This window comes from Capsicum annuum, chromosome 7 (assembly GCF_002878395.1).
Source record: "Capsicum annuum cultivar UCD-10X-F1 chromosome 7, UCD10Xv1.1, whole genome shotgun sequence".
Lineage (NCBI taxonomy): Eukaryota > Viridiplantae > Streptophyta > Magnoliopsida > Solanales > Solanaceae > Capsicum > Capsicum annuum.
In genome coordinates, this window is record NC_061117.1 from 126,662,712 (window position 1) to 126,689,327 (window position 26,616).

Consider the following 26,616-nt stretch of genomic DNA (forward strand, 5'->3'; position numbering starts at 1 on the left):
GATAAGGATTTGCATGAATTTCATAGATAATACTTCTACTGCACAATCTGAAACTTGAAAGAAAGGAAACATTTCCTAAATTCCTTATAGCCTCTCGAAGAAAACTACAAACATCTTTGTACTATTCTGTAAGACCCTACTAGACACGACTTTATATACACCCTAGGACACTTGAAATTTATGCTATGATACCAAGTTTGTAACGACCCAAGACTACTCCCTAGTCGTCACACAATGCTTAGAACTATAAGTGATCCCAAGTAAACCCATAAACTAGCATACTATTAAGCAACTAAATTATAACATAATAAATGGCTATTCTATTGTGCAAAAATATAATTATACTGAAAACATGAAATGAATACAATATTGATAAAGCTTTACAATCTGATGAATCTGAAGAATGAAACTGAGATTTACATAACTGACTCTGACTAGCATCTATGTAGCCTCTACTATACTGACTATAGATAGCTGTGACATGCCTCCAACTACCACTAATCAATACACATGATAGTAAATGAACTGTACAAAAAACTAAAAATATCTGGAGCTCCCAAAGTAGGAGAACTCATCTCCTGTTGGCTGAAATCTACAATTGCCTAATCAGTATGTAGGGCTACAACTGGTACCTACATTATGAAATAATGTAGCCGCATAGACGTATATATGGATCAGTACCTCTAGAATATAATGAGTATGCAGGGGTGAATGCAATAAGTAAAACTAATTTCATACTTGATCATAAAACATACATGCTAAGTGTTTGTAGACTCACCAATAAGATGGAATAAACTAAAAACTTAAATATCTTAAAACATGAGTGACAAATATTTTCTGATAAGATAGTGAATCTCTATACTTTGTTTCTATAAACTTTATTTTAATGATATAAGTATAACTGGAGCTGGGATATGATAAAACATAGAAACTGTATGAATACTGGACATGTAAGACTGAACTATACTTGGTCTGAATAATTGGATTGAAATTGTAGAGTATTATACACATGTGGTAAGGACTGACTGAGTAACATGAGGTAACTGAGCATGAATTTGTAAAAAAAAAAAAGAACTGTATTATTTGAGAATGTAAGACCAAATGTATAGCATGAGTCTAATATAGTCTGCAAACTGAGGTACAGAAATACTGATAACTGAATAACTGATAACTATATGCTATGGTCAAGTAAACCTGAAATTGAACTGAGTTACTGATCTGATTACTCAATTGAGAGTGTGACTGTGACTGAGACTGTAACTAAGATGGTAACTGAGACTGTAACTAAGACTATAACTGGGACTGTAATTGAGACTATAACTAAAATGCATACTGGAACTGAATACTGAGTTGTGCTAACTGAGTAACTAGAAGCTATGATTACTGATTACTGGGTGACTATTTTTGACAGTCCTAATTTTGTAGAGCTAAATTGAGTTCTATACTGAGCTGGGTGACTATTTCTGATAGTCTTGATTTTATAGAACTGAATTGATTTCCATACTGAGTTTGAAGCTAAAACTATAAGTATAGGAGTGTTCATCTAACCAACATGCCCTTTTCTGAATATATTTGGGGTCCAACATATAACCCCAACTGAAAGGGTGCCAGTACCATGCCACAGGTAATGACAAGACGAAGAGTCACCTTCATCTAGCAGGTACCCTGAACGAGAATGGTGGTACCCTCAACTAAAAGGTTTAAACACCTCATCAACCCTTAACTAGCAAGTTGATGTCTTAACCTACATTGGCTATGTAGTTCTATAATGCAAGCACTGCTTCTAAGGATCACACCCTCTACTGGCAGGTGAGCCCCCATCTTTGGGTTCACTCGGTACTGAATCCTACTCCCAACTTAAATGACACTTATTATTATACTGAGTTGAGCTGGACTGATATGGAGTTTTACTAAGATCTGTAACTGACTGAGTTCACTGAATTTTTCTTACTAACTGAGTACTACTGATTATGACATTACTGAGACTATTTAATAACTGACTGTGGCTTAGGGTAAACAGTTAGATTTTTTGGGTATTGAATACCCCAGGACTCGATAACAATCACAACAGGGTCACATGAAAGCTTTGAAACCATGGAAGATAATTATTGTTCACAATTATTCACTTAAACATTTCATCAAATACATGGGGACCAAGACTTTAACATGAGGATATCTCTAGACATGATGAGATAGCACGATCACATGATAAAATCATAAACTAAGAATTTATTCTGAATTTCTCATGAACATGATAGGAAAATCACAATATTTAAAACATACTCTAATGTGTTTCACTTGATAACACATTCCTAAGTCTTAACTTGTAAGCATGTAATAAGTAGTCATTGTTCAAAACCCAATCATTTAGGCATTTCACCAAGCACTTAAAATTCATGGTTTAAACTAAGAATGAGAATAGTTTTAAAATTCATAGTAATTGCATGTTTTCACTTCTAAGACCACCAATTAGGGTTTAAATTCAACAAACAAACTATTCAAACATGTAAGGTTTAACATCACCAATACTTTCATGGAAACATGATAAAAATTCCAAATTCATGTAAGTTCATGAACAAAATTCACAAAATATATAATAAGGGTTGCTTTCAATGAAAATAGATTGTAATCATCATGTATAATCAAAATCCATAAAAGCTTCATGAAGAGAAATCATTGTAAACATGTAATTTCATGATTTAAAACAAAAGAGATTGATTCTTAGACTCCATGGGTGAAAGAGGACCTATGGATGAACTCTCACATACCTTAGCACTTTAATCTTTTCTTGAACGTTCTTGGATTTGGAATGATAATTTTTTGGTTTTCTTGAAGAAGAGATTGAATCATGTTTTTGGGAGATGATCTTGAGAGGAAACTCTAATTTTCTTATTCTTGAGAGTAAAGAGGATTAAGGGTTTTAAAACTAATTTATGATGGTTAAATACGTCTTTTTAGTGATTTATATCATGGGAAGTGAGGGGAAATACCAAAATAACCCTCCAAAACCATTTAAGGGTGAGGTTTATCAAGTTTGGTCATGGGTGACGACTTGGTCTGATAAGTCATCACATAATTGATAGCTTATCAGCTCAGTTCATCACTTAGAATCTTAATTTTATGGGTTTCTAGTTTGAAATGATGACTTGGCTAATATGTCATCACATATGTGATAGCCTATCAGCTCAGGTCGTCACTTGTTGACAGACAGACACGCTGAAGTAAAATGAGTATAACTTTTTGCTCTAATATTATTTTAAGGTGAAACCAAGTGAGTTGGAAAGAAGACTCAAAAATATTTCATTTGATATCAGGTAGTACATGTAAATCATTATGTAAAAGGAGTATTAGTAGTCTAAAGTTGACCAAAGCTAAAATGTGTACTAAAACTTAATCAATAGGAGCGTTCTCAACTCGTATTTGAGTTAGGAGATATTTATGACCTCAAATGATATAAAAGGACATTTCCAAACTATAATATTGATCATCGCACATATATAGACATAAAATAATTGCAATTAAGTCTGTACGCATAGGAATAATGATTTAATTCTAGCCCAAAAATGTGGGGTGTTACAAGCAAGAACTAGAAAACTCTGAATTTCATTTACCGAATTTGGACAAGGTAATCTTTCAATCACCTTCACTTTTTCTCGATCAACCTCTATGCCTCTCTATGAAATTTTTTTCCAAAGAATAATTCCTTCTATAACCATAAAATGGCACTTCTCCCAATTAAGTACAAAGTTGCATTCCTTACACCTCTATAGAGCTTTTTCAATGTGATTTAGACATTCATCAAAAGAGTCCCCAAAAAACAAAAATTTATCCATAAAAACTTCAATGGTGTCTTCCACTATATAAGAAAAAATGGACATCATACATCTTTGAAATATGGTTGGGGTGTGGCATAGCCCGAATGGCATTCATTTGAATGCAAAGATCTCATAAGGACATTTAAAGGTGGTCTTCTCTTGGTCTTTTGATATGATAGAAATTTGATTAAAACTGGAGTACCTATTATGAAAATAATACCATCCTCTACCTTATAACTTATCCAGCACCTAATCCATGAATGGCATTTGAAAGTGGCCCTTCTGAGTCCAAGCATTCAATTTTCCATAATCCATGCATACTCTCCATCCAGTTACTGGTATCGAAGGTACTAGCTCATTCTTCTAATTAGGAATGACAGCTATTCCGCCCTTCTTTGGAACAAATTAAACTGGGCTAACCCACTTGCTAACTGTAATGGGAAATACCATACCAGCTTCTAACCACTTGATGATTTACTTCTTAACCACCTCTACATAGAAGGATTAAGTCGACACTAGTTTTCAATAGATAGAACGCAATCTGGTTCAAGCTAAATTTTGTGACTATACAAACTAGGTGGAATACTAACAATATCTGCAATGGACCATCCAATGGCCCTTTTGAAATTATGCAATACTGACAATAATGTTTCAACTTCAGACTGTCTTAGATCAGCTATAATAATAACTGGTAAGGTGTGGTTGGCCCCCCAAAAATGCATATTTCAAGTGAGATGGGAGGTCTTTCAACTCTAACATCGATGGTTATTTAATAGACGGGTGAATTGGTGGAGTACTTCTATTTTTCAAATCTAAATTAAGTTTCTTTGGTGCATACTTATAACCACTCTCTTGCCGTGTACCTACTAGTTTCTCATACTCTTCAATGTTTTCAGAATCAAAATTGATGATCACAGCAACAAGTGCCTCAACATCTAATCTTTCTTCACCAGTAACAACTGTATTAGAACCATTATCCTAAAAAGTAACTACATCAACATCATGGAATAAATCTGTCTCTTCATCGTCCACATCATTCATAGACACCACTCTTAATTTGTCAGGCTTCTTCATAGATTTGCATATGTTAAATGTCACTTGTTCGTCATTAAGTCTCAACATCAGATACCCTTTCTCCAGATCAATCAGCGTCCTACCTGTAGCAAAAAATGGTCTTCCTAAGATAACAAGGACTTGAAAGTCCACCTCACAGTCCAATATAACAAAATTAGCAGGAAATATAAAAGAAGACATTTTACCAAAACATCATAAAGGATACCAATAGGCTTCTTTACTATTCTGTCAGCTATAACTAGTCTTATAGTGGTTGGTTTGGGAGATCCCAACCCTAACTACTTGAATATAGCCAAGGTCATGAGATTGATGCTAGCCAGTGCTCGAGTGAAGTTGAAAGACCTGATTATACTCGATATTATGAAAGAGCTAGGGTCCTCCGTCTTCTCTACCAGAGTCTAGCAACTATAGCACTACAATGATGAATATTATCTACTTGATCATAGCTAACTGACCAATTCTTGGTGATCAAATCCTTCATGAATTTTTCCTAACTTGGTATTTTCTCTAATGCCTCTACAAGAGGTTTATTGAAAGTTAATTCTTTTAGCATAGTCAAAATATTCTGATACTTACCTTTTTCATGTTGCTTTTTTAGTCTTTGTGGATAGGGAGGACATAGTCTTCGGATGGGTTTCAAGATAGGTTTCTAAATCTTTTCTTTCTCTACATTTTGCTTGTTTCTGCTCCCCACATCAATCGGCTCCTCATAACTTTTTTTCTCATCAGTTATGGGTACATATGGATCCGTAGTAACCATAACACTCTGAGTGGTAATGGCATGACATTGACTATCATTTCTAGGATTTACTACTGTATTGCTTGGAAGAGTGCCAAGCTGTCTCTGATTAACTGTGGATGACATCTAACCAAATTGTTCCTCGAATTGCTTGAATGTTGTAGCATGTGAATCAACTTTCTGGTTCAATCCTGACAGATCAGTTTTAATATCCTTTAAGAATTTTTCTTGACTTTCTTTCCCTTTGAATAGCTTTACTAGGAGAATCTCCAGTCTGGACTTTGTATCTCAACTTTCTGGTGGAATATACTTATCACTCTTCTCCTTATAGTCATCCTTATGCTACCAATCACCATCCCTGTCTCTATATTTATCATTATAATAGTTTTGACCTTGATTTCCCTTTCCTTGAACTCAAAAATCTGCCAATCGATGATTAAGGAAATTTGCCTCTTCTTCAGATTCATTTTCAGATAGTTTGGATGTTGTCCCCTTTGCAGCAACTACTTTCACATTCTCAGCACTCATAGAAGCAAACTATTATTTTAGCAACTTGATATCTATATGAAGTTGAGCAACCTCCTGAGCTACCATGCCATTTGCTGCTCCATGCACATGTAATGCACTAATAGCATATGTATCACCACTCCATTCTGAATCTCGAGTATGCCAAACTTTATTGGTAACTGCAAAATCATCAAGCATTTTCTGTGCAGCTTCCCAATGTAGACACATGAATGCTTCTTCTAAAATTATATATATCATAGCTCTTAAACTTTATTGAATAATCTATAGAAGAACACAAACAAGTGAGATCCTCTAATTCTATGATTTGGTACCATGTTCAGCTTCTTTTTGAACAAAAACCATGCCTCATACGTGGACTCTGCAAGTTGTTGTCTGAAATTATAAATTTCATCCTTCAATTGTAAATCCGTGTAGGAGGGAAAAATCAATCTTGAAATTGTGTCTTCAACTCATGCCAAGCAGTGATAGATGCTCTAGGAAGTTCTCCTATCCATAAAGATGCTTCTCCCATGAAAGAAAATAGGAACAACCTAAATCTTAATGCCTCCTAATTAACCCCTAGAATAATATAGATTGTGCAGATCCTAATAAAATTTGTAAGTTGCATATTTGGGTCATCCTTGGCTGCACCAGAAAATACACCCTTCAGATTTAATAATTAGATCATAGCACTAGTAATATCAAACTTCACATAAGGGGCTAATGTCGAAGGAACGAGGGCTCCCAATTTTATAGGCTCAACATAACCTAGATCTCCATCATTTTTGTCCCCATATGGGTCTGTTTCCTAATAAGCCCACATAAATGGATCTATGCCTCACTGAACTCAATGATTAACAACCCGTCTGGGCTGAACTAGCCCATGTTTCTATGCTACCTCTACCACTATAACAGTTCTGGCTTGTTCGACTTCTCTGCATTATTTCTCTAATAGTTGTTGTGTCTATAAGTCTGTAATATATTGTGGATTAATTAGACCACGTGGGAGTTCTGCATTTGGATCCACAAGTAGCGGATCTTGAACCTCGTCATGAACTTGTTCTGACATCCTTGTTAGTGTTTGAAATATTATCTCAGATTCTGGATCAAAAGGGAATAAGGGGCTGCCTCTACTCCTACTACTTGGCATATACCGAAGTATGCCCAAATAAAAATTGAAAAAATTTAAAACCCATGAACATCACTAATTCAATTCATAGTTCAAATCATATTCCCCGGCAACAGCGCCAATATCTGATGTCACCCAAAACTACACCTCCACTTGAAGAATAATGCGGTCTATTGCAAATATAGTAAGCCAACGAGTTTGGGGTCAATCCCACCGGGAAGACGTGAATAGTTACTAGCGTTGATGTAATCCATGAGCTGTACAGAAAAGTAAATAGGGGGATTTTTTTATTAGTAGCAAATGGTAACCAACTCTGGAGTATTGTTTATTTGAAATCAATATAAGACGAATGCTAAGAATGTGTTCCCCCTGGCTTCTCAGCTACATAAATTTCTCATGTTCAACACATTTATTCTATTGTTCTGCATGCAAAGCCTACAATTTACGTATTATCTAGAAGATAAATTTCACTCATTGACTTGGTTATCGTCTCAGAGTGTCGCCTTGTTGCCCCTTGTTACAGCCTCAGTCATAGTTGGTTATCTATAATTGTCTTAATTCTCGGTACCTAATCGTAAGCTTCTTGGTTATTGAATGGATGTGAATACAGCCTCTCTCAAGTATTTGTAGCTACTTGAGACTAATTAATACAAAGGAGATCTAATATACATACAGAAACCCTAGAACAATTGAATCCCTCACGTCCTTTATAAAGCTAATATGTCAGGGTTCCCACAACCCTAGAAGAGGAGATTAGCCACACATATTTGTGCAAGAAATCATGATTTTCAGTGAAGAATACATAAAATCAATTGCACAAGAAGAAGACAAATAAATTACAAAGTCTTTAATTGAATAAAACCTTAAAATCTCAAGAAATAATGTAGTAATAAGTAATTGCGTGAAAATTTATGTCACAACACATAACCTAATAAAAGATAAACAGTAGGGTATTTATAGTATCTCAAAATAAAAAATAAAAATCCTATTAAGAATAGGAAAGGTAAAGTTAAGTCAGCAGTTAGTACGATTCAGTCATTACTCATATCCTCAGCTTACAAGTCATACTGTACCTTGTTGTAATCATTCCAGTTTTTAATATCCAACATGTTCAACTCTCTATTCAGCTTACGACTCTATCATATGAGTGATAACTATCTATATGTAATACCCCCAAAAATCCAACTCAATATTGGCTCGATGTTTCAAGCTCATGCATAGTACATCATGGTTCCTTGGTAGTTTCATGATCAAGGTTGATGTGAAATAAGGACTCAAATATGTCCTATCTATTGTTCAAATCAAAACATTCCTTACCGATTGAATTCTTGAGAAGGATATTGGCATCGTCAACTTCAAATGAGCATATTTCTAATTATACTATGAAATTTTTATCCCATGACCTACCAGTGGATAGATAATTTAATAATCTTTCATCGATACCAAATTCTCCTAAAACGAACACCCGATGAAGAAGTTATGGCTATTTTAAGTTTCTGCTATAAGACGACTGCCATTTCAGTGCATGGCGCATCGCGCCAGAGGCCAAAATGGCACTCGTCAATTTCCAGAAAGCCTCTATGATAGCCCCACTTTGCGCCGAGCTTCCATTTTGCAATAATTGGCATTTTACCAAGCTTCGGTCACGCCGGGACCCTAAATCGGGATAAATTTTTCATAGTTTTCAATTTTCATTTTAAACTCCTCAAGGGCAATATGGTAACTTTCCAAAACCCTATATATACTCTTTAAACACGGGATTGAAGCCCCAAAGCAGCCCTTTACATTAATTTTCTCAAAATTCACTCAAGAACGGGGTCAAGAACAAGTCTAGGGTTTCCATTGCGTTTTCAAGCTTCAAGCAAATTCAACCATAGATTCCACGAATTCTTAATCTAAGGTATGCGGAGTGTTTATCTATGGATCCAATCCGTTAATAGATTTCAATAACCATGATTTTAAATGTTATTTTGTAAACTTTTTGTGGTGATATAAGCATGTACATGTTGATGATTGTTGTTTAAGTTTCAAAATGATATCTAAAGATGTTTTCATGAAATATATGTGGTTGTTAGTTGAAAAACATGAACTTTAGGTGGTTTGATGTGATGCAAGTATGAAATCGACCTATGCTTTAAAGAATGCCTGCAAGGTGTTTGATAAAATGCCTAGGATGCTAGAAACCCATAATTACATGATTCCATGATATCTAAATGACAAGTCCATATTAGCTATACACTTCCATATGAATTTCCATGCTATTTATGTGTTGTTGTTGTTGTGGCATGAAGCATGTGTGATAATGGAAATATGAATTATATAGACGAAATGTATCTATGCTCTCCCTACCATGTTGAGATATGAACATGAAGTATACTATCCCCTACTTATAATATTGTGAATTGTGGACTCTAATCTTGTGATCAAGTTATATCATGTGTCCCAGTTTCCTTCTATCGAGTCGCGGGGGTATTCATACCTAAAAAATATAGCTATGTGCCTAGAGCCATGTCATGTGCCACGATAAATCTTGGTCAAGCTATACTCTATAGAATTCAGTTAGTTATGTGACTCAGGAAACATCAGAAATATCATGATCTCAGTTAACTCTCAGATAATAGTACTACTCCATCAGTCAATGGATGTCAGTTATTCAATCCATGTACAGCCAGTTGAATCATGTTCAGTCCCTTCAGATGGGATTAGAAGTTAGCACCGAGTGAACCCAAGGATGGGAACTCACCTGCCAGTTAAGGGTGTGATTCTTAGCAGTCATCCTTGTGTTCCAGAACTACGTAGCCAGCGTAGGTTAAGACATCTTAACCTATCAGATTATGGCTAATGAGGTGGCTTAACCTATCGGTTTAGGATCCCATCGTTCTCACTTTGAGTACCTACCAGATAAGGGCCACTCACAACTGTCCTTACCAGTGGCGCGGTATTGACATCCCTCCAGTCGAGGTAGATATTCGACCCCAGCTTAGCCATAATGGTATACATGGGGCATGTTGGTTAAACAACTACTTCCAATAGTTTCAGTATTAGTCTCAGTAAAAGAACTCAGTCAGTTCTTCAGATATCAGTATACCAGCACTGTTAGATACAATCAAATTCAGTTATAGCACGGGACTCGGAGAGTTCTACCAGATTTAGGACTGTCAGACATAGTCTCTCATGTTATTAGAACTATAGTTCTAGTCATGTATTAGCATACATATTTAGCTACAACGTACTCACGATCTCAGTTACTATGTATGTATGTTTGTATTCTCATGTTCATATCAGTTAGCATTATTCATGTATGTAAACCCTTTGCATTAGCCTACCTTACTCGTATACTCAGTATTCCAGTTGTACTAATGTATTTTCACTATGGTGCTCTCTTTTCATATTACACCATAGGTTAAGAGCCACGAGTTCCAAACCAGCAGTAGCTTTCTATTCACAGTGTTGCAGTGAGTCCTCATTTATTTGAGGATAATATGATTTGATTTATTCATTTATTACTTTAGTTCAGTTTTACGGAGTTAGTTGGAGACATGTTACTTCAATTTCTTATTCAGACAGTACTTAGAGGCTTTCAGATTTAGTCAGATTTAGCTATCAAATTCAGTATGCAGTTTTATATTCAGTTGTTTTGGGTATTCATTACCCCATGGATGTTACTATATCTTTTCAGTTGAACCTTATGGCCTACATGTTCAGGTTTTCCATGTATTATATGTATATTATGCAGTATACAGGTACAAATATCAGTCATGGGTTAGCATGTGGTCCCTCGGGGTCATGAGCATCGTGTAGGATTCCGATTCAGAAAATCAAGGTGTTATAAACTTGGTATCAGAGCCTAAGGTTCAATAGAGTCCTAGGAATTCTAAAAGCCGCATCTAGTAGAGTCTTGTGCATGGGTTTGTTGCGCGCCACATTTATGTACAAGAGGCTATAAGATGTTTTAGGAACAGTTTCCCTACTTTCAATATTCATTTCATGCTAGTGAGCATAATCTCAAGTTAAACTCCCAGTCTAATCAGTTCTTCTCTTATTTTAAATAAGGCCCTAAAGAGAAGAAACCAACCAGCTCCTCATCCCAAAGATCCTTTGGGCGAACATATTTCTTATGCAGGGTTTAGAGTCGCATTCACCACACTTGCTCAATTTGTGGCTTCCCAAAATGAAAGGACACCAGGTATTTCGGCCAATCCAGTGGCAAACTCTGCAGCAACTAGGATGCGGGACTTCACCTAAATGAACCCTTCATCTTTCCATGGGTCTAAGTCTGATGAAGTCCCTCAAGAGTTCATTGACCAAGTTTAGAAGGTCATTGACATCATGGGTGTTAATTCTGTTTAGAGTGCTGAGTTGTCGCATATCAGTTGCAAGATGTGGCTCACACGTGGTACAAACAGTGAAAGGTAGATAGCGCAGGTCCCATTGGGTGGGAGGAATTTGTCACGGCTTTCTTAGACAGATTCTTTCCCCAAGAGCTGAGGAAAGACAAAGCTCTTGAGTTCATCAACCTCAGGCAGGGAAATATGATGGTTAGGGAGTATTCTCTCAGATTTACTCAGCTAGCCAGGTATGCCCCTTATGTGGTTTCAGACAATAGAGCTAAGATGAGCAAGTTCATGTCAGGGATAAATGATAGCATGGTGAATGAGTGTAGATATGCGATGATGAACAGTGATATGACCTTAAATAGACTCATGACCCATGCTCAGTAAATAGAGGAGCAGAAGGTTAGGACTAGAGAGAGGCAGAACAAGAGAGCAAAATTAGGTAGTTTTAGTTTTGCTCAGCCCAAATTAGAGGGAGGGAACCATTTGCAGTTTCATCCTAATTCAGTAGCTCCAGCTTCTTCCTCCACTAGTACCCCAGAGCCGAAATTCAGAGATGGCAGCAGAGACAAAGCGTCAAGCTTTAAATCTCAGGTTAGTTTTAGTAGTGCCCGAAATTCAGAGATGGCAGCAGAGACAAAGCGTCAGGCTTTAAATCTCAGGTTAGTTTTAGTAGTGCCCGAACAAATCACCTTTGTCAAGCTTATGGTAAAAACCATAAGGGTATTTACAGATCTGGTAGTAATGTCTATTTTAGTTGTGGCAATCCAGGCGATAGGATTAGAGAGTGTCCGTAATCAGATCTTCAGGGTCAGTAAATTATTTTTGCAGCTCAGTCCAATCGCCTGAACCAGCAGGGTGCCACTTCCAGTGCTACTAGTGGGCAACGCCCAAATAGACTCTATGCTCTTCAGACCTGATAGGATCAGGGAAATTCTCCTGATGTCATTACTGGTACGTTACAAATTTGCCATGTTCATGTTTATGCTTTGCTACACCCAGGTCCATCCCTGTTTTTTGTTACACCATACATAGCAGGCAATTTTGGAATCAGCCTTAAGATTTTAGCAGAGCCCTTTTCAATCTCTACCCCAGTGGGCAACACCATCATAGCCTGGCGGGTATACAGGAACTACACAATTATGATATTTCAGGAATCCATGTCAACAGATTTAGTTGAGTTAGAGGTAACGGACTTTGATGTCATTCTCGGCATGGATTAGCTTCATTTCTGCTATGCCACAGTCGACTGCAGGAATAGGATAGTTCAGTTTTAGTTTCTGAATGATCCCGCCTTAGAGTGGAAGGGTAGTATTTTAGCGTTCAGGGGTCAGCTTGTTTCTTACCTCCAGGCAAGGAAAATAATTTTTAAGAGGTGTGTCTATCATCTCATGCATGTTAAAGATTCCAGTTCTGAATCTCCTAGTCTCGAATCAGTCCCAGTGGTAAGTGAATATTCAGATGTCTTTCCCAAAGATCTTCCAGGCATTCCTCCCAAAAGGGAAATAGACTTCGGCATAGACCTTCTCCTAGATACTTAGCCTACCTCTATCATTCTATATAGAATGGCACCAGCAGAACTTAAGAAACTAAAAGATCAATTGAAGGATTTCTTAGATAAGGGATTCATCAAGCCCAGTGTATCCCCATGGGGTGCGCCAGTCTTATTCATACACAAGAAAGATAGTTCTCTCTGGATGTGTATTGATTATTGTCAGCTCAACAAAGTTACGGTCAAGAATAGGTATCCACTTTCTAGAATAGACGATCTGTTCGATCAACTTTAGGGTGCAAGTTATTTCTCTAAGATAGACCTCGGATCAGGCAATCATCAGCTCAGAGTTACAGAATATGACATCTCAAAGATAGCATTCTGTACTTGATATGGTCACTTTGAATTTTTAGTCATGTCCTTTGGTCTAACCAATGCCCCTACAGCTTTCATGGACTTGATGAACCATGTGTTCAAGAAGTACTTAGACGTGTTCGTCATAGTCTTTATAGATGATATTTTGGTCTATTCTCGCACTGAGCATGATCATTCAGACCATCTTAGAATTGTTCTTCAGACCCTCAAAAATCATCAGTTATTCGCCTAGTTCAATAAGTGTGAGTTTTAGCTAAGATCAGTAGCATTCCTTGGCCATATTATTTTTGGTGAGGGCATTAGAGTAGATTCTCAGAAAACTAAAGAATTAAGAAACTAGCCCAGACCCGTATCTCTAACAGATATCAGGAGTTTCTTAGGTTTGGCTAGTTATTACTGATGGTTTGTCGACGAATTTTCCTCTATTGCATCTCCTATGTCCAGATTGACTCAGAAAAAGGTCAAGTTTCAGTGGTCAGATTCATGCGAGAAGAGCTTTCAAGAATTGAAGACTCGACTCACTACAGCTCCAGTTCTAGCTCTTCCAGATGGTTCAGATGGGTTCGTAGTATATTGTGATGCATCCAGAGTGGGTTTAGGTTGTGTCCTCATGCAGCATGGTAAGGTCATAGCCTACGCCTCCAGACAATTAAAGCCCCATAAGAAGAATTATCCTTCTCATGATCTTGAGTTAGCAGCCGTAGTTTTTTCCTTGAAGATTTGGAGGCATTATCTTTACGAAGTTTATGTAGATGTCTTCATAGATCATAAGAGTCTCCAGTATGTCTTTTCTCAAAAATATCTCAATCTTCATCAGAGAAAGTGGTTAGAGCTATTGAAGGACTATGACATGAGTGTCCTTTATCATCCAAGCAAGGCCAACGTTATGGCCGATGCTCTCAGTAGACTCTTCATGGGAAGTATTTCTCATGTTAAGGATAGCAAGAAAAAAATAGCTTAGGAAATCCATCAGCTTTCCAGACTAGGCATTTGCTTAGTTGAGTCTTTAGAGGGTGGTGTATGTGTTAAGAGTAGTTCAGAGTCATCTCTAGTTTTCGAGGTGAAAGAAAAGCAAGACATGGATCCTAGCCTGGTCAAGCTAAAAGAGTCAGTTTAGAATCAGAAAGTTCAGGTTTTCTCCCAAGGGGGAGATGGTGTTCTTTGTTATCAGGGTCATTTGTACGTTCTAGGTGTAGATGACTTAAGAAATGAATTCTTGCAGAAGCGCATGGTGCGCGATACTCCATTCACCTAGGGGCTACTAAGATGTACCATGATTTACGGGAGATCTATTTGTGGAGGGAGATAAAGAGTGATGTTGCAAAGTTTGTGGCTAAGTGCTCTACATATCAGTAGGTTAAGATAGAGCATCAGAAACCTAGTGGTTCCATGCAGGAGTTCACCATTCCTACTTGGAAATGGGAAGAAGTGAACATGGACTTCGTGAAGGGTTTGCCTAGAACTCGTCATCAGCATGATTTAGTTAGGGTAATTATATATAGAATAACCAAGTCAGCCCATTTCCTTCCAGTTCATACCTCCTATTCAGCCGAGGATTACGCCAAACTCTAGATCAGGGAGTTGGTTAGATTACATGCTATTCCCTCATCTATCATCTCAGACAGAGGTACCCAGTTTACCTCTCACTTCTGGAAAGCATTCTAAAAGGGTCTCGATACCTAAGTTCATCTCGGTATAGCATTTCATCCTCAGACAGATAGTCAAGAAGAAAGGATTATTCAGACACTTGAAGATATGCTAAGGGCGTATGCAATTGATTTCAAGGGAAGTTAGGATGACCACTTGGCCTTGATTGAGTTTGCATAAAACAATAGCTATCATTCCAGTATTCAGATGGCTCCATTCGAAGCTCTCTATGGTAGGATATGTAGATCTCCGATCGGTTGGTTTGAAGTGAGTGAAGCCTCAGGCATAGGTCCTGACTTAGTATTTGATGCCTTAGAGAAAGTTCAGTTGATCAGAGAGAGACTCTGAGCTACTCAGAGCCGATAGAAGTCTTATGCAGATGTTCATAGGAAGGATCTTGAGTTTGAGGTCAACGACTATGTCTATCTTAGGATCTCTCCCATAAAGTGAGTGAAGAGGTTTGGCAAGAAAGGAAAACTCAGTCCCCGATATATCGGTCCTTTTAGGATTCTCAGTCGCTTCGACAAGGTAGCTTATGAGCTAGAATTACCTTCAGATCTAGCCTCAGTTCATCCAGTCTTCAATGTCTCTTTACTCAAGAACAGCATAGTGACCCAGCAATTGTAGTCCCTATTCAGAGCATTGACATTCAGAACAGCCTCTCTTATGAAGAGATTCCAGTCGAAATCTTAGACTATCAGACTCGTCAATTGAGGAATAAAGAAGTCCCACTAGTTAAGGTTCTTTGGTGAAATCAGTCTCATAAGAGAGCTTCTTGGGAAATAGAAATAGATATGCGTACCTAGTATCCTCACCTCTTCTGTGCAAATTCATATCAAGCTCAAGGTAACAGTTCTCCTTAAGCTTATTTAGTTTTATGTTCATGTCCTCAGTTTAAACTTGGTATCTATTAACATTGCATACTCAGTCATGTATTTATGTATCAGTTCAATAATAAGGTCATACATTAGATATGCATTCTCATCTTAAGAAGCTCAGTTTATCAGATTGCTCAGTTACGCATCCATGTACCAGTTATCTATGCGTCAAATATGTATGAGTTCAGTATGTTTAGCATGTCAGTCATGAGATCATGTTTCAGTCCTTCATGTTCAGTTCATGTTTGGCTTGTCTTATTCTTCCCCCTTAGTTAAGTCTCATTTGAGGATGAATGTTCCCAAGGGGGAGATACTGTAATACCTTGAAAAATCCAACTCACTATTAGCTCCATGTTTCAAGCTTATGCATAGTACATCATGGTTCCTTGGTAGTTTCATGATCAAGGTTGATGTGAATTAAGGTCTCAAGTATGTCCTAGCTATTGTGCGAATCAAAATATTCCTTACCGATTGAATTCTTGAGAAGGATATTGTTATCATCAACTTCAAATGAGTATATCTCTCATTATGCTATGAATTTTTTATCCAATCACCTACTAATGGATAGATAATTTAATAATCTTTCCGTTGATACCAAATTTACCTAAAACGGACACCCAGTGAACAAGTTATGGCTATTTTAAGTTTCTGTTGTAAGACGAATGCCATTTCTGTGCATGGCGCGTTACGCCAGAGGCCAAAATGGAACTCGTCAATTTCCATAAATCCTCCGCAGTATCCCCTCTTTGTGTCAAGCTTCCAGGTCAAAATAATTGGCATTTTACCAAGCTCCGGTCGCGCCGGGGCCCTAAATCGGGATAAATTTTGTGTAGTTTTTAGTTTTCATTTTAAACTCCTCAAGGGCAATATGGTAACTTCCCAAAACCCTACATATACTCTTTAACCAGGGGATTGAAGCACCAAAGCAGACCTTCACATTAATTTTATCAAAATTCACTCAAGAACAGTCAAGAACAAGTCTAGGGTTTCCAATGGGGTTTCAAGCTTCAAGCAAATTCAATCGTAGATTCCACGAATTTTTAATCTAATGTATGCGTAGTGTTCATATATGGATCCAATCCATTAATAGAGCTCAATAACCATGTTTTTAAATATCTTTTTGTAAACTTTTTGTGGTGATATAAGCAAGTACATATTGATGATTATCGTTTAAGTTTCAAAATGACATCTAAAGATGTTTTCATGAAATATATGTGGTTGTTAGTTGAAAAACATGAACTTTAGGTGGTTTGATGTGATGCAAGTATAAAATTCACCTATTCTTTAAATAATGTATGCAAGGTGTTTGATAAAATGCCTAGGATGCTAGAAACCCATAATTACATGATTCCATGCTATCTAAATGACAAGTCCATATTAGCTATACACTTCCATATGAATTTCCATGCTATTTATGTGTTGTTGTTGTTGTGGCATGAATCATGTGTGATAATGGAAATATGAATTATATACACGAAATGTATCCATGCTCTCCCTACCATGTTGAGATGTGAATAAATACATGAAGTATATTATCCCCTACTTATAATATTGTGAATTGTGGACTCTAATATTGTGATCAAGTCATGTCTTGTGTGCCAGTTTCCTTCTATCAAGTCATGGGGGTATTTGTACTTGAAAAATGTATTTGTGTGCCTAGAGCCATATCATGTTCCACAATAAATCTCGGTCAAGCTATACTCTATAGAACTCAGCCAGTCATGTGACTCAGGAAACATCAAAAATCTTATGATCTCAGTTAACTCTCAGCTAATAGTTCTACTCCATCAGTCAATAGATTTTAGTTATTCAGTCCATGTATATCTAGTTGAATCATGTTTATTCCCTTCAGATAGGATTAGAAGTTAGCACCGAGTGAACCCAAGGATGGGAACTCACCTGCCAGTTCAGGGTGTGATTTTTAGCAGTCATCTTTGTGTTCCAGAACTACGTAGCTAGCGTAGGTTGAGACATCTTAACCTGTCAGATTAGGGTTTATGAGGTGGCTTAATCTGTCAGTTTAGGGTCCCATCGTTCTTACTTTGAGTACCTGCCAGATAAGGGTCACAACTATCCTTACCAGTGGTGTGGTATTGACACCCCTCCAGTCAGGATAGAGATTGGACCCCAGCTTAGCTGTAATGGTATACATGGGGCATGTCGGTCAAATAACTACCTCCTGCAGTTTCAGTATCAAGCTCAGTAAATGAACTCAGACAGTTCTTTAGATATCAGTATACCAGGACTATTAGATACAGTCAAATTCAGTTATAGCATGGGACTCAGAGAGTTTTACCAGATTTAGGACTATCAGACACAGTCGTTCATATTATCAGAACTATAGCTCCAGTCATGTATTAGCGTGCAGATTTAGCTACCACGTACTAATTATCTCAGTTACTATGTATGTAAGTTTGTATCCTCACATTTATATCAGTTAGCATTATTCATACATGCAAACCCTTTGCATTAGCATACCTCACTTGTATACTCAGTACTCCAGTTGTACTGACGCATATGCAGTATAGTTCTTTCTTTTCATATTACACCATAGGTCCAGAGCCACGAGTTTTAGACAAGCAGTAGTTTTCCAGTTACAGTGTTGCAGTGATTCCTCATCTATTCGAGGATAATATGATTTGATTTATTCATTTATTACTTCAGCTTAGTTTTTCGGAGTTAGTTGGAGACATGTTCCTTCAACTCCTTATTTAGACAGTACTTAGAGGCTTTCCAATTTAGTCAAATTTAGCTATCAGATTCAGTGTTCAGTTTTATATTTAGTTGTTTTGGGTATTCATTACCCCATGGATTTTACTATATCTCTTCAGTTGAACCTTATGGCCTACATGTTTAGGTTTTCCATGTATTATATGTATATTATGCAGTGCACAGGTATAGATATAAGTCATGGGTTTGCTTGTGGTCCCTTAGGGTCATAAGCATCGTATAGTATTCCAATTTAGAAAATTGAGGCATTACAGTATATTACTCATGTCCTTGATTCGTATCCACTTGGGACTTTAGTCTTTTTAAGATCTTGGACACTAGTTGGGATACGACATCCCTATATGTATAGTACTCAGAATTTTGACTCGTATCCTTTTGATACTTTAATTCCTAGGTAGTAGATTAGATTCTGTAATGCTCATGATTTCAGTATACAACTTTACCCTAGCTTATGACTGGGATACTTGAGTTGTATCTTTCTCATACTTGGTTTCTCGATTTGGCATTTGGTTTTGTTCCTCATATGATTCAGCATATGAGTCACATCAAATGGTTATGACTCTAGGGAAGACTCGTATACTAATCAGAGTTGGTTTTTTCAAGTGTTTTTCTCCTATTTTTATTAAAATCTTTCATTAACCTATTTTACCTACAATTCACACCAAAGTACACCATATCTAAAAAAAATACCCTAAGTTTATGCATAAATTCATGGTGTCGTGTTTCCACTCCATATCCGTTACCACACCTTATGACTCATCTCTATAAGTCATAACCAAGATAGTAACCAGGACCTCATACACTATTGACCTTATGACTTGACCAACCAATTCATAACTACACCCTACGACTTATAGAGTCTAGTCATAGTCAACATCAAAACCAAATTATGGTATACGCTAGACACCCTAAGATTTTACCTGATGGCTCATAACAAAACCTTACGACTCATAGCGAGCCACTCATACTCTGAGAAGAATCAAGCCTTCAACTTACTAATTTAGTTACAACTCATCCCAATGAGTCGGCAGGACATCTTACGACTCTGGGGATCCAGTTGTAACCAAGGAAGTGAGCTCAAGGCTCGAGAAATTTTAATGGGACAAAAAAATCCAGGGTGTTTCACACCAAGTTTGGGTTAAGTATTCTAGTTCTAAGGGACCCTCTTTACAATTTATCTCTATTGTCAATGAGTTTCTTAAAGTATTTTTGGATTATCTTCTTGTCATTTCTCTAGATAGAGAAATATACTTTGGGATTGATCTTCTACTTGATACCTATCCTATCTTTATTCCTTCTTATGGAATATCTCTAGCTAAATTAAAAGTGCTAAAGGAGCAATTAAAGGATCTCCTTGATAAGGGCATCATTCATCCTAGTGTTTCTCAATTGGATGCACTAATGTTTTCCATGCGTAAGAAATATGGGTTGATTCATATGTGTATAGATTATTGGTAGTTGAATAATTTCATAGTAAAGAATAAGTACCCTATTCCTAGGATTGATGATCTCTTTAACTAGCTTCAGGGGGCTAGATGCTTCTCTAAGATTGACCTTCATTTTGGTTATCATCAGTTGAAGATTTGAGAAATTAATATTCCCATGACTGCTTTTTGAACACTATATGGTCATTATGAGTTCCTTGTTATTTCATTTGGGTTGACTAATGCTTCAGCTATATTTATGGATCTTATGAACAAGGTGTTTAGATAGTTTTTGGATCTGTTTGTGATAATGTTTATTAATGATATCTTTGTGTATTCTAAGAGTGGGTAGGATCATGTCAGTGACCACCTTATCGTGTTTTAGACTCTTAAGGATCAAAGGTTATATGTCAAATTTTCTAAGTATGAATTTTTGTTGAATGCTGTGACTTTTCTTGGGCATATTATTTCTAGTAAAGGGATTAAGATGGATCAATTAAAAGTTAAGGAGGTTAAGAAATGGCTTAGACCCACGACTCCAACTGGCATTAGGATTTCTTAGGATTGGATGGGTATTATAGGAGATTTCTGGAGAGTTTCTCTTCTATTGATGCTCTATTGATGAAGTTAAATCAAAAAAAGGTAAAGTTCTTATGGTCTGATACTTGTGAAGGTAGTTTTGAGAAGTTGAAGGATATGTTAACTTCGGTGATAGTTTTGACCTTGCCCAATGATATTAAGGGTTTTTTTATATATTATGATGCATACTGTGTGGGACTAGGTTTTATGTTGATGCAGCATGGAAAGGTGGTGGCCTATGATTCTAGATAGCTTAAGGTTCATAAAAGGAATTATCTGACTCATGATTCAGAGTTAGCAGTTGTGTTTTATTCATTGAAGATCCGGCATCATTATTTGTATGGGGCGCATGTAGATATCAATTCATACTATAAGAGCTTACAGTATGTTTTCACTCAGAAAAAGTTGAATCTCAGGCAGAGGTGGTGGGTTAATCTACTCAAGAATTATGGCATAAGTCTTTACCATCATCCAAGAAAAGCTAATATGGTTTCTGATGCTCATCGCAGAGTGTCCAAGGAGAGCTTATCTCATATGGATGGGGAGAAGTTAGAATTAGTGAAGGATATTCACTGGTTGACAAGTTTGGGAGTTTGTTTTTTGGATTCTATGGATAGAGGGGTTATTGTTCAAGATGTGGTCAAATCATCTCTTGGCGCAGATGTGAAGGAGACGCAGGCTTTGGATCCAATACTTATGTAGATTAAGGAAGATATGGGTCAACAAAAGGTTATGATATTTGAGATTGGGGGAGATGGTATCTTGAGGAGCCAAGGTTGGGTGTGCATTTTTTATGTTGATAGGCTGCGAGAAAGGATTTTCGCTGAGACTCCTGATTCTAGGTATATAGTTCATCCGGGTTCGACAAAGATGTACCATGACTTGAAGTATATATATTAGTGGAGCAATATGAGGAAGGATGTGGCAAATTTTATGGCCAAGTGTATGGTCTGCCAATAATTAAAGTTTGAACACTTGAGGCCTGGTGGGTATCTTAAGAGATAGAGTTGCCTATGTGGAAGTGGGAGATAATCAACATAGATTTAATTATAGATTTTTAGTGGTCTCAAAATTAGTAGGATTCAATTTAGATCTTTGCAGATAGGATGACTAAGTGTACTCACTTCTTGCCTGTGAGGACTAACTACTCTGGAGAGGATTATGCTAAATTATTTATTTATTATATCATCAAGTTGCATGGTGTGACAGTGTCCATTATTTCAAACTTACATACGCAATTTACTTCTCATATTTGGCATTTGTTTCAGAGAGGTTTGGGGACTAAGGTGAAACTTAGCACCACTTTCTGCGCTTAAATGGATGGACAAGAAAAGCAGACTATTAAGAGTTTAGAATATATGCTAAGGTCTTGTATGATTAATTTTGGACGTATTTAGGATGATCACTTTCCTCTTATTGAGTTTGCATGTATAATAATAGTTACCATTCGAGGGTTCAGATGGCTCCTTTCGTAGATCTATCAGGTAAGAGGTATAGGTATCCTATTATGTGGTTCAAGGTTGGTGAGGATAGGCTGTTTGGTCCTGATTTGGCTCACCAAGCCATGGAAAAGGTGAAGGTGATTAGACAAAGACTTAAGACTGCTCAAAGTTGCTAAAAGTCTTATCCAGATGTGATGTGAGGGGAGTTGGAGTTTTAAGTAGGTGATTGAGAGTTCTTAAAAGTCTCTCCTATGAAAGAAGTGATGGGGTTCGGGGATAAAAGGAATCTCAGTCCTCGTAATGCTGGTCCGTATCATATTTTTAGAAGATTTAGGAATGTTGCTTATGAGTTCAATTTGCCTTTGAGTTTGGGTTCTATTCATCTGGTCTTCCATGTGTTGATGCTGAAGAAGTGTGTGGCTAATCCTTCATTAATTATACATTTGGAGAATATCGGTATTTCGGATTCTATATCTTATAAGGAAGTCCCCATTGAGATCTTGGACTGGCAAGTTCCTAGGTTGAGGACTAAGGATGTGGCCTTAGTGAAGGTTTTTTTAGGGAGTCAAAGGGTGGGAGAAGCTACTTGGGAAGCTGAAGAGGATATGAAGATGAAATACCTATCTTGTTCCTTGGGTTGTAGGCTTGAGGTATGATTTTCATTATCTTTGTTGTGGCCTTTCGAATTTGTCATTGGGGTATATGCGCATTCTTTCTTGTTTTTGTGATAAAGGGTGTCCTAAATCCTCATTCGGGGATTAATGATCCTAAGGGCTGTAATGTAATACCCTAAGTTTTTGGCCTCTGGAAAGTTTGTGATTTTAACATTACTATCCGGAGTAGGACACAGGTGACGAGTCGTAGTCACTCTATATAAATCATATAGTGCCACTTGTATTCTAACCATCAAGGTTGTCCAGTGTTTCTGTTGGGGGTCACGATATGGCCCTCATAAGTCATAAGGTCTGGACATGATTCATATGGTGTGACTCGTGACCATAACGGTAAAGGGTTGGGGTTTAGGGCCTCAGGCTATGAGTCTTGGTGACTACTCATAACTAGTAACCACGAGTCATTACCTGACCCGCAGCGACTGGGCATGATATTTCCTGCCCATTTTCATTAAGGGCATTGTTCTATTTTGCTCTTACCACTATTTTCCATGACTTAAAACCCTTTTTTTGACCTTTCTAACATAAAATCATCAAGTCATAAACTACTTTCTCCTCTCAAGCTTCTATGTCAAGAACAAACTAGGGTTTCAAGGGATTCTGTAATGCTCCGGGAGTACACCCTGGACTCCACACGGTGCTTACGGTCCTGTGATACCATAAGCTAACCCATGAGCTGGTACCTCCTATGAGCATTGAATAAAACTGATAAACAACATATGAAGAATTTCAACTGAAATGCCATAAGGTTTTAATAACTGAAATTAAAATTGAATCATGGTGTAAAATATCTAGAAACATGCTGATGAAACAACTAAAAGATTGACCATCTATCTGTACTAGTCTAAAGCCTATAAACTTTCTGACTGTGGAGTTAATAGGATAAGCCCCCAACTAACTCTGACTGACTAAATAACTGAACTACTGAGATAACTGAATATAAGATAACTCATCCTCGAAGGAAGAGGACTCACCATGGTTGTTGTTGTTGATGCACTAGAAAGTCTAAGGACAATTGGGAATCCGAGCATCTGAACCTATGATATAAGACATCATGGTGCAAGAAAATGAGTATACGGTCAGTAATTGGAATGTACTGGTATGCTAAATGAGGTTAGGCCAATATACATGGGTTCATATGCGTGAATGACAACTGATTGAATATCATAAAGTAACCAAATGAGAGTATATGCAAAACTGAAACTACTATAAATATTGAGTATGCAATATAAATAATATATCATGTATCTGAGTTAAACCAAATTACTGAATTCTGTTAGTTGATTACTGATAACATAAAGTCATGATCATATAGAACTGGACTGAGTTTTGTACTTAATACTGAAACTGAGACTGTGGGAGGTATCATCTAACCGATATGCCCCAAAGCTGAACTGATTGGGTTCAACCTATGACCCTAATTGGGAGGGTACTAGTACCGTGCCATGAGTTACTAACACTGGCTTTGAGTCACCCTCATCTAGAAGGTACTCTGAATAAGAATGGTGGTACCCTCAAATGGCAGGTAGATCACCTCATCGACCCTTAATTGGTAGGTTGATATCTCAACCAATGGTGGCTACTTAGTTCTGGAACACAAGGACTATTTCTAAGGATCACACCCTTTACTGGTAGGTGAGTCCCCATCCTTGGGTTCACTCGGTGCTGAACCCTCCTCCCAACTAAATAGACACTGAACTGATTCCTAGTTCATACTAAGCTTGACTGAACTGTTACTGATTATTCTGTCAAACCAAACTAAACTGAGTTTAATGAGTCTCATTAACTGACGGAATACTACTGAATTCTATTAGATGAATGAATTTACTGAGGTCTGAACTGAATACTGAACTAGACTGGACTAATACTGAGTCTACAGAGTTTTTCTTGAGTTTTGTAATTGACTGAGAGTACTACTAATCGTGACATGACTGATACTATCCTGATACTGATACTATCCCGAGACTGACCATGGCTCTAGGTAATCGGCTAAATTTTTGGGTATTAAATACCCCTAGGACTCGATAGAATAAATTATAAGAAATGGCACAATCTTTAACATGATAAATAACTACTTGATCATCATTCATTCATTGGGACATTCTACCAAACATTTGCACAACATGAACTTGAATACATGCTATCATGATTTAATTCTCATGAACAACTCATCAAACACTTGGAAGGCATTGTATATTCACATAGTACTAATCAACATATGAGCATCACAATTTCAAGGCTTTAACATGAATTCGCATGATACTACATATATATTAGTAGTTTTTACATAAATCTTGCACTTAATCATGGAATAGAAATCCTATCAACATTGTAATCATGAATACACTTGAATCCAAATCATGGAAAGCATGAAATCAAGCTACTTGATGTTTAAAAGAGTCCAAGGGTGGAGGGAAACCTTGGATGAACACTTGACATACCTTAGTGCCGGAATTCTGAAAGATTGGTGGTGTTTTCTTGAGTTGTCAATTTGAAATTGATCCCCCTAGGGTTTCTGTTCTTGAGAAATTTGAGAATACTGAATGAATTTTTCCTTTAAAGGGGCTTAATCTCGTGTTTTGGGGCTGATAAATGTGGGAAAAAACCCTATTACCCTTGAGGACGCGGCTTTTTAATGATTGAAAATTGAATTGTCGATGCACAGACCAATCCGCCGCATTGTTGGCATCGATGCAATAGCCAATGCACCGCGTCGAGTCCGCATTGGTTCACCGAAAATTGCCACTGGTATCCAAGTAAAATATTGATCGATGTTATGGATGATGTGCCTCATCAAGATCGCATTGATACACTATTTTGGATTCCTAGACATATGTCAAATGAGGTCCAGAAAATATGAAACTCATCTGGGAACACCTACTGACATTCCTAGTCATGAATTAACCTAAAGATTAACATTTTAAGGTCATAGATGTTGTGAAATAGAGTTTCCAACTTATGAAGGCCAAAATGACACTAAGTTTGAATACTTAGCTAAAATTTTCTAAGTCTAAGACCCCTTAGAAAGCTTAAAAGACAGAGTTGAGCTTAGGATTTTGCGAGGTCTTATAGTAAGCCTAGGTACGAGTCATATACACCACTCATAACCTGTCTTACTAGGTCAGATGTCGGGTTTTACCCGGCCTAGACCTATAATTTAAAAAGGAAAATTAGACACGATAGGCCACCCGAGAATCAAAATTTTTCACATAAAATTTTGAACTTACATCTACAAAATCAAGTTGTTTCCAACAAAAACTAAGTACCAACAACTTTGAATCAGTCACTTGGTGCAAATTTTAACTCGAATTTAAGGCCCCTATGATTGAAAGACAAAATCCTCCATTCTATACTGACCAAGTAAATTTTCAACTTATTTTTTAGGCATTATAAAGTAAATAGAGTAATATATTCTATGGTATTTATGGGTTAAGTAAAATTTATGCATATATTGGGTAGGTTGATAGCATAATTTTGATATTTGTGTTGAAACTTGGAAAAGGGGATGAACTAGGGTTTAGAAATGGTTTTTTGGGTGTTTACAAGTTGAAAATACTGGATATAGCTAAATAAAGTAGTGGTTAGATTGGGAATTTCATCGGAGTCAAACTATGAAAGTTGGAATTCTATGTTGTAGTGGATACAGGACTCTTTACAACTCGTACCCCACCATTACAAGCATCATAATAAGACTCGTACCTACTGACAACATGAAAATCTGATAAATTTAAAGTTCTGGAATGGATTTGACTAAGCCTTACGAGTCGTATCCAATCTTTA